The sequence below is a fragment of the Equus przewalskii genome, chromosome 4 (assembly GCF_037783145.1).
Source record: "Equus przewalskii isolate Varuska chromosome 4, EquPr2, whole genome shotgun sequence".
NCBI lineage: Eukaryota > Metazoa > Chordata > Mammalia > Perissodactyla > Equidae > Equus > Equus przewalskii.
In genome coordinates, this window is record NC_091834.1 from 73,733,563 (window position 1) to 73,743,185 (window position 9,623).

The 9,623-nt window shown below is 38.3% G+C and overlaps 1 long non-coding RNA gene across 1 annotated transcript in view; it reads right to left on the reverse strand.

The window, feature by feature from the left end:
- Positions 1-9,364, reverse strand: part of LOC139082891 (uncharacterized) — a 41,389-nt gene extending 32,025 nt beyond the window's left edge. Inside the window, exon 1 of the long non-coding RNA XR_011539235.1 lies at positions 9,004-9,364. This is a non-coding gene — a long non-coding RNA (uncharacterized lncRNA). The remainder of the gene's footprint in view (positions 1-9,003) is intronic.
- Positions 9,365-9,623: the final 259 nt, after the last annotated feature.

Here is a 9,623-nt window from a genome sequence, read left to right on the forward strand (position 1 = left end):
TCTAGAGCAGACATTTCACAAAAAAAAAGTTTATGAATTGTTAATAAGGACATAAAAAGACGTTCAAAAGTGTTAGTCATCAGGAAAATGCAAATTAAAACCACAATGAGATACCACTGCTTATCCACTAGAATGGCTAAAATTAAGAAGACTCAGAATGCCAAGTGTTGGCACGCATGTGGAACAACTGGAACTTTAGTTCTTTTCTTGTGGTTCAGGCCTACTGAAAACAGAGTTTTTCCATTTTTTTAATGAAAAATGTCTTTATTTGGCTTTATTCTGGGGGTCAATGCTGTTGTTTACAGGCTTTTAGATTGGTAGGCTTTTTTTTCTTTCAACACATCAAACATGGCATTCCACTGTCCCCTGACTTGTATAACAATAGGTGAGAAACCTGTTATAATTTATCTTTGTTTCTCTACATACATCTTTTTACTACAGGGGCTTTTAAAATATTTTTTCAATTATTTTCAGAAATTTGATTATGTTGTACCTTGATGTATTTGTGTTAGTGTGTATGTGTGCACCTCGCTTTGGGTCCATTGTGCTTTTGGAAACTTTGGGTTTATAATTTACATCAAATTTGGAAAATTTGAAGCCATCCTGTCTTTATTTTCATACACTGTATTTTTTATTCCTATAAATTCTATTTGGTTCTTTTTAATAGTTTACATTTCTCTTCTTACTATGTTCGTGTTTTTAACGTCTTTGTGTACCAATTCTAACAACACTGTCATTTCTGTGCTTTTTCTATTGACTAATTTGTTTCCTGTTTGAGGGCCCCATTTTCCTTCTTGCTTGTTCATTAATGTTTTATTTGATGCTGGGTATTGGATTGGACATTGTTTTCTTCCTTTAAAGAGCTAAATAACTTGCAGATCAGTTTCATCACTTTGAGGCCTATTTACACATTTTGTTCGGTTGGATCTGTTTTATTTTAACCTTCACTCCATCCAGTGTTAGTTCACTCCTCCTTCTAAAGCAAGCCTCCTGGGTCTCCATCAAATCTCCCAGATGATCATCCAGGACTCTCCATTCTAGATGTTCAGAGCACAGATGTCTTCCTGCCCTTTGTGAGCTCTGGGAATATTCCCATTCACAGCTCCATGGTCATTCTTTGTCCATCTTTGTGGAGATTTATTCTCCATTTGGACAGCCTGGTACTCAACAAAGACTAGAAGAGACCCCATGCAGATTTATGAAGTTCCTTACTTATAGAGTGCCCGCCTTTCCAATACACTGTCCTGTAACTTCCAGCTGCCTCAGCCTCCCCAGACTCTGATCTTCATCTTCTTAAGTCAGCAAGGCTCCAGGATCTGTCTGAGTTTCCCTCTCTGTGCCCACAGTTGGAAGTTCTAGGCAGAAAGCCAAGAAGATCAAAGGGTTCATACTTGCTCCTTTTCTTACAAGTATCATGGTCCTTCTTATTCTTCAACCTCCAGAAACAGTTCTTTCATTAATTTGTTTGGTTTTCTAACTGCTTGCTATCGGAGGTTAGAGCTGATCTTTGGCACTTTGTTTTTTAACATGGTCCAGGTACAGGATTTATTCCTAGGTGGAACTATATAGTAAGTATAGATTCAGTCTAGGTGAAGTTTATATGGCAACTCCTTTCAGAAATTGCTACCTGAAGCAATGTGTTGTAATTACAACTTGAATGTTTCAACAAAGACATTCATTGTCATGTTATAACTGGTTGTGGACAGTCACCTCTGACTAAACACTCAGCTTGAAAGTTCCAGACATCTCAGACAACAATAATAACCATCTATAATTAATTTAAAAGTCATTTTACAATAAATTTATCATTCCAAAGAAATTCATAGTTTTTAGGTTGTACACACACAAACACATAAACTTACTGTTACAGTACAAACGAATTATCATTTTGTTTCACCAGTGTGTATCTATACATATATGTATACTCAAATTGATGGCTTCATTAAGAATGCCAACCTATTCAAGGTGTTCTCTGATATTTCTAATACTCTCAAATGAATGCCACCAATATTTTAACTTGACCAATCTTGATTAGCTACAGTCACCTAGTGGCATCCAACATCTTCTCTCTGCCCATTTCACTGAACCTTACTGCCCCCACTGATGTTGCCCAGAACCTAAAATCTGTGCTGTGTTCCGAATCCTTAAGTTCTCAAAGCCATTAAACTTTGGGATGCCAGAGAAGGACTGGACTCCAGAAAGAGTCAATGAGAATAGGTCCCAAATTAGCTCCAATATATCCAGAATTTTACAAAGTCTTTCAAGAAAACAGTTCCTCCAACTTCCAGCTCTTCCCTTCTAATCCCAAGGGCCCAGTTCTAATCCAAAGAGCCAGGCTGGGAACACATGCCATGCCATCCCTTCCATCCTCTTGCTTGCTCCATTTCCTATGACCCCTTCCTTCAACCAAACTCAGTGCTTGGGGGAAAGCAGAAGCTCCAGACACATCAACAGATCATAGACACATTGCAGGGGGGCCGGGGGGGGGGGGTGTTGACTAAGGGGTGGGAGGAGAGCTATGGATGTTTTATATTCCAAAAATACCTGGATCCCAATCCAGACATGAAAAAAAGACCCTTTTATAGGGCATTAATTACCCATTGAAATTTCAGAGGCCATCAAAATGGTGCCAACATATTTCACATTTCATGATATATATATTTTCTCTTCTAAATTCCTTTAACATTGTCAAAGTTCCAAGGACCCTAAAATATCCTAAAACAATTACCTTTTTAAGACACTTAGAGTAAGCAACTTAGATGCTCAATAAGATGTCATTTTAATACAAGTGATTATAATGGGTTACAGAATGCACAAGTTAGAAGAAAAAAATGTGGAAAATACATCAAAGAAAATAACTTTTGGGGAACCATACAATAAATCCTACAATGCCAAAAACTAAATACCAAAATCTACCAAGTAAGCCATGTAAAATACAAAGAAAAACATCTAACATCTATTTTGCAAAGCATTTATACTGCTTAGAAAAAAATTTACAATTCATAAAAATCTTTTTAAAAAATCTTCTCCTATTAATGTTGACCATGATTTGGTAAACACTAACTGCCAAAAAAAATTCATCCACAGATTTAAGTAAATCAAGAAAATGGAAATTTATAATACATTTTCTCCTAAATGTGAATAAGCGTAGTACATTTACACTAAACAACAAAATAACTTAATTGATAAGATCAGTTATAAGAAGAAAGGTCATCACACAATTACCCTAAGATGGCTGAAGAACTGGGAGGATAAACACAACCAGGAAATCTCCTGTCCCACGGCACGATTTGATGAATTGCCCTTACAAAATCACTTATCACAACCTAAAGTATATAAATGTCACAATCAAAGGTACATGATCAAACTTGCGTTTGCAAATAGCCTAAAAATATCCTTTTTGGGGAGGGAAGGATAAGCTTATATGTCAACAAAATATAAAAGATATATAGTACTCATTTTCCGAAAATGTAACTAAGTACCAGTGAATGCTAGTAGGAAAGAAAAAAGGAAAGAAGGAAGGAAGGGAGGGAGGGAGGGAGGGAGGAAGGAAGAAAGAAAGAGAGAAAAAGAAAGAAAGGAGTTCACTTAACTTTTCGGGACTTTCTTCACCAAGCTTCCACTTAACTCTTTTCTCATAATATTGGGGATGGATTTGTGATCTTTCCCCTTTTTAATTCTCTTTGATGCCCTTTCTTCAGATTCTAATATAGCACATTCCATCAACCATTTTTAAATGCACAATCATTTTGCAACATTGAAAAGAATCTAAAGGTTCAAATTCTATGTAGTTTAACAGACTCTGCATCTCATTATTCGATTAACTTCACTCAGCATAAAACATACATGAGTCTCTTCCAGTCACTCTGTATTTCACTTATTTCTGTCCCAAAAAGTGGCTCCTTACCAGATTTCATTCTTCTTTACTTCACTGTTTCTCTACTCACCTCTCAGGATCACCTGGCTAGATTAAACCGAGTTTGCCTCATCCCACTGACAACGTAATTTGGAATACTGCCTCTCATCCCATCCACACCAAAAGCCCGCTGCGGCCATGAAAATGCGCCACTCGGATCTTCTGCTATGGAGCGCATAATTGACAGACAGTCCCAGCTGCTGTTCTCTGAATCCACCACCTGCTCCTGCTGAGACCACACTTCCCACCGGTTGCCCCAGCCGATGACTGAGTGTGGGGATGCTGAGGCCAGCCCAAACTTTCTTATAACTCTACTGCAGGCTGAGACTTCCTACTAACTCTTCTGCCTTTCCTCTTTCCTTCACATTGCTCTGTGATCTGACAATTCTCCCCACACTGCCTCCCTCAGTCTTCCTTTCCTTTTACTCTTACAGATCTTCCCCCAATAAATCTCTTGCACATCTAGTATATAATCCCATTTTGGCCTCTGTTTCTAGAAGACTCAATCTCGTGCACCTCCATCTCCATAGCCAGCCTATCTCTCTCAGTCCAGTGGGCCCAGCCTTAGCCCAGTATGAACTCTCAGTTTCTTATTTCCAAGCAGTTATGACACAAGCAATTTGCTCACATGAGGTACCTTAACATTAACATTAAAAAATGTCTCATGAGAAAATATAGGCAGTACACTCTTTGACATCAGTATCCAAAGGATCTTTTTGGACACCATGTCTTCTCAGACAAGGGAAACAATAGAAAGAATAAACAAATGGGATTTCATCAGACCAAAGAGCTTCTTCAAGGCAAGGGAAAACAGGATTGAAACAAAAAAATAATCCACCAATTGGGAAAAAATATTTGCAAGTCATATATCCGAGAAAGGGTTAACCTCCATATTACATAAAGAACTCACACAACTCAACAACAAAAAGATCAAACAACTGGATCAAAAAATGGGCAGGGGACACGAACAGACATTTCTCCAAAGAAGATATATGGATGGCCAATAGGCACATGAAAAGATGCTCATCATCACTGATCATCAGGGAAGTGAAAATCAAAACTACAATAAGATATCACCTTACACCCGTTAGAATAGCAAAAATAACCAAAACAAAAAGTGACAAATGTTGGAGAGGTTGTGGAGAAAAAGGAACCCTCATACACTGTTGGTGGGAATGCAAACTGTGCAGCCACTATGGAAAACAGTATGGAGATTTCTCAAAAAATTAAAAATAGAAATACCATATGACCCAGCCACCCCATTACTGGGTATCTATCCAGTGAACTTGAAATCAGAAATTCCAAAGATCCCATGCACTCCCATGTTCATTGCAGCATCATTTACAATTGCCAAGATGTGGAAGCAACCTAAGTACCCATCAACTGATGATTGGATAAAGAATACATGGTATATATATATATATACAATGGAATATTACTCAGCCATAAAAAAGGATTAAATCGTCCCATTCACAACAACATGGATGGACCTTGAGGGTATTATGTTAAGCGAAATAAGCCAGATAGAGAAAGACGATCTCTGTATGACTCCACTCATATGTGGAAGTTAAACATGTAGACAAAGAGAACAGATTAGTCATTACCAGGGGAAAGGGGGGAAGTGGGGGGTGGACACAAAGGGTGGAGTGGTGCACCTACAACATGACTGACAATAACGTACAACTGAAGTTTCACAAGGCTGTAAACTATCATAATCTTAATAAAAAGTAAAAAAAAAAGTGTCTCATGGACACTCAATGAACATTAATTCCATTAATTCTATTGCCCCCAAAGCTGCACAGACTAACTTGAGGTTCTCAGAAAAAAACAAAAGTTATTCAAAGAGCGTTAACTGACTTCACACTGTAAATCCAGCATTGTACTAGATGTGAAAAATTCAAAGTTCAATAAGGAATGGTTGCTGTCTTCAAGGAATCCACGGCCTGTTTGTTAGAAAAGATAACCTTTAGAAAGTACTATAGAGTTTGCAAAGCAGTTTAAGGTACTTTTCCTCGCTTATGCCTCACAAATTCCTTTGAACAAGAATATAGGAGATTATTAGTTTCATTTTAATTTCATAGTTGACAAATTGAGTACTTACTATGTGTCAGGTTCTATTCCAGGCACTGAAGATGGGAGACTGAACAAAATAGATAAAAATCCCTGCCCTTATGGAGCTTGAATTCTGTGTGGCACTCACATAACCAGAGTATTTGAGCTGGGACTCAAACACGGCTCTCCTTGTAACAGCATGGGTAACTCTCCAAAACATGATGGTAAGCAAAAGAAGCCATACAGGAAGTGTATATGCTGATAGGATTCTATTTAGATAAAGTTCAAGAATCAGCCAAACTAATCTATGGTGATAGGAATGGGAACTGTCATTTCCTCAGCAGGGGAGAGTGGATGGAAATTGACTGGAAAGGGGCACAAGGGAACATTCTAGAATAACAGCAATGTTCTTAATCTTGATTGGGGTGCCCCAGGTGTACACATTTGTCAGGATCCATCAAGCTCCACACTTCAGATCTGTGCATTTTACCACATGTAATTATAACTCAAAAGAAAATAATAATTTTGTAAACTCCTGCTTTCACCATCACACTTTGTCTTCATTTATTAAGGGTTTCAACAGCTTATTAGCTATTTTTTTGTATTTCTTTTTAACAAATAGGACAGAAGTAAAACAGAATCCTGGCTGTTTAGCCTTCTCTCTAGCATCGGTTAACCAGCCTACATTCCTAGAAGGCAGATGATTTCATTTTGTTGATCATCTTGCACCAAATTCAGCTTCATGCCACCTCCCCTCACTGCGCTTCACTACTTTTTTATTTTGTCCTTACCCATTTCCTCAAGCTTCATTTTGTTTTAGTCTCTAACCTAACCCTTGTTTCATTTCTCTTTAATTATGTCTCTTTTGTTCCATTTAATGCAGACATGCTTGCTTAGTATCATAACTCAACATGCAATACACATTGATTTATTTAGGGTTCTACTCTTTTCCACTCCAGTTGCGATATTTCATCGTGTCTATCTGTTTCTAGTCAGTTGGTCATACTCATCTTCTCCTTCCTGTAATCTGCTTCCCAAGTAAAAAATCTCTTTGCTTTTATGATTCCAAGATGTGCAGTTAAGGTCCACACTACTTCCAGGTTATGAGCCTGTTCTTTCCTATTAGTTTGAAATAGGACCAGAATGGTATTTCCCTCAGTAAGTATACTTGCTTCTCGTAAATGAAAATCTCAACCGATACTCTGCTTTTAACAAAATAACTCTTCCACCAACTGTCCAAACAGTTGATACTCCTGCTTCTCAACAATATGTCACCTCAGTGCCACCATTATTTACATCTTCCCACTAGACAAGAAGGTTAGAAGATACATCCTCACAAATGAACCCTTTGTCTCTCTTTCCTTCTACAGAGAGATTATTCCAACATCCGTAAGTGGAGAGCCTTCTTAATACTGTTTCTTTCACTTCTATTAAATCATTTTTTCTTTAAAAAAAGTTAGAAAGGAACATATATTATTCAAGAACAAATAAATTCATCATTTTATCACTGACCCTATTTCAATGTTATACTGAAATCATATTTCTTTATTTCTTTTAAAATTATCTATTTTAAAATGTATATATGCTAGCATAAATAGTGTTAAAGTTTAATAGAATTACACAAGTTATGAATGAAACAAGTTAAATATAGTTTTAAACTATATAGTTTTGACACTATGGCTTAAGACTTTGAAGTAATATAGATATAGAAACTATTTCTAAACACTTAGAAATAAAACCTCTTTTTTAATGAGGAAAGAACTCTTTTTTAAAATTGGCCCTGAGCTAACGTCTGTTGCCAATCTTCCTCTTTTGTTTTTTTGCCCCCTTAGGACATAGTTGTATATTCTAGTTGTAGGTCCTTCTAGTTCTACTATGTGGGACGCCACCTCAGCATGGCTTGATGAGTGGTGCTAGGGCCGTGCTCAGGATCAGAACCAGTGAAACCCTGGGCCACCAAAGCGGAACGTACAAACTTAACTACTCAGCCACAGTCCTGGCCCCTAAAACCTATTTTTAATTTAAAAGTTAATAAAGTTGATAATCACTAGAAATGCATATATATATACACATACATATATAATTTCTTAGCTATGCTTCTAATTTTTGGAAAGATGGAGAGAAAGAATCCATTATGAGAAAGAAAATATTACTACTGAGTGATAAGTCAGAGTCCCAAGAGAATAAAACAAAACAGTTCACATCTTTTTCTATCAATCCCCTTATCAGTTCATACTATGTCTGCCTGGAAAGTTCTTATTGCCCCTGTGACTTCCCCAGAGTCTTGGCTTTCAGACAAGGAATGTGTATATGTTGTGTAGAGGAAAGTAACTTTAAGAGCTTCAAACCCGTTATCTGAATCGGCTTGGGCTCCCATAAAAAAACACCATAGACTGAGCAGCTTAGACAACAGACGTTTATTGCTCACAGTTCTGGTAGCTGGGAAGTCCCAGACTAGGGTTCCAGATAGTCAGATTCGTGGTGAGGGCCCTCTTCCTGGCTTACAAATGTCTGCCTTCCCACTGTATCCTCACATGACAGAGAGAAGAAACTCTGGTGTCTCTGCCTCTGCTTATAAGGGCACTAATCTCATCCTGGGGGCTCCACCCTCATGCCCTCATCTAAACCCAATTACCTCCCAGAGGCCCCATCTCCTAATTCCATCACACTATAGGTTAGGGCTTCAACATACAAATTTGGGGGGGTACATAAACATGCATTTCCTAGCACCCCTCAATTCCTTTAGAAACCTGGGAGCAATTCAGCTATAAGACACAAGTTTCTCTTACAATGCCAATCTCTTACAGCTCTAGTGTATTATTACTCTCATCATGCTAGATATTCTCCAAGAGCTCATCGAATATACTCCCCATCCTTCCCCACCCTGCTCTCTGTCCCAGAGAGTTGGCCTTATGGACTGTCTATAGGGCTCCCCTGCCCTCTGTTTTCTAGCTAGTTTGGTCAGTTGGAGGCACCTGGAGAAGATCAAAGGATGAGAAGAGAACGAATTTGAGTTTTAGTCCCTCAAAACTCACCAATTGCTGTGTTCGTCTTCCAAAGCCCACACTGTCAGCGGCTTCCGGGTGCTGGTCACCAGCGTTCTCCCTGCCCTTCTGGCCTGTGTTTGGTAATGACCTCCACCATTGTTGGTGGTTCCCCTTACCCATCTCACACCCTTGGAAACGGTCTCTCACGACACTCTCCTGAACGATCCCACCCATTTCCTTCCAGGATCCTAACTGCACAGATTCCCTGTCTGTTTTCTCCATTTTAACAAAGATCCCCTCTTATCAGCTTAGTTTTTCACTAGCCTGGACCCCAGAGGGAGCAGGGTAAGTGTCAAACCACAAGAAAGGATCAAAGGCAGGAAAACTCCATGCTGCCACATGGAGGACTGAGTCGTGTGAGTGATAAATCCAAGTCACACTATAAACAGAGACCTATATATGGATGGACTTTGTCAAGAGTTAAAAACTGACCGTATTTGGCTTGAAAAGATGAAAATCCTACCCTCAGTTAAAGCTTTGCTTCTCAGCTGCCAAATCAAACATTGCAATATACTTACCAACTTGCAATATTCTGACCATGTTTAAATGTGACTGCTTTTCTGAAATTGTACCTGCTATAATTTACCAGGTTTTTCTAACTTGAAAAT